This window comes from Dipodomys ordii, unplaced genomic scaffold, assembly GCF_000151885.1.
Source record: "Dipodomys ordii isolate 6190 unplaced genomic scaffold, Dord_2.0 Scaffold48, whole genome shotgun sequence".
Lineage (NCBI taxonomy): Eukaryota > Metazoa > Chordata > Mammalia > Rodentia > Heteromyidae > Dipodomys > Dipodomys ordii.
The window spans coordinates 15,354,326-15,354,802 of NW_012267264.1; positions in this window are offsets into that span (position 1 = coordinate 15,354,326).

Sequence of the window (477 nt, forward strand, 5' to 3'; positions counted from 1 at the left end):
GGCCGACCCCGAGGCGCGCGGGCGAGCGTGTGGGAGCCGGCGCGAGCGCGTGCGGGTGTGTACGGGGAGGCGGAGGCCGGGAGGGAGGAGTCTCGGGGCTCTCCCGGCCCCACTCGCACCCCTGTCGGCCCGGCGCGAGCGCGTGCGGGTGTGTACGGGGAGGCGGAGGCCGGGAGGGAGGAGTCTCGGGGCTCCCCCGGCCCCACTCGCACCCCTGTCGGCTCGGCGAGGGGGAGGGGAACGTCCAACGGCCCCAACCGCCCCGCTGGGCTCGGCGTGGCAGTCACGGCCGGGACCGCGAGGAGCCCGGAGCCGCCGCTGCCGCCCCGGGCATCGCGCTGTCAGGGCACTGGCCCGGATCCCGCAGCTCTGGGGCCGCCCGCAGCCTCCTCCCGCTCAGTGCCCGCGGGGCCGCACGCGCCGGGGAAGCCCGCGGCTGCACGGCGGCCCACGAGTCTGGTTTCTGGGAACCCGGGG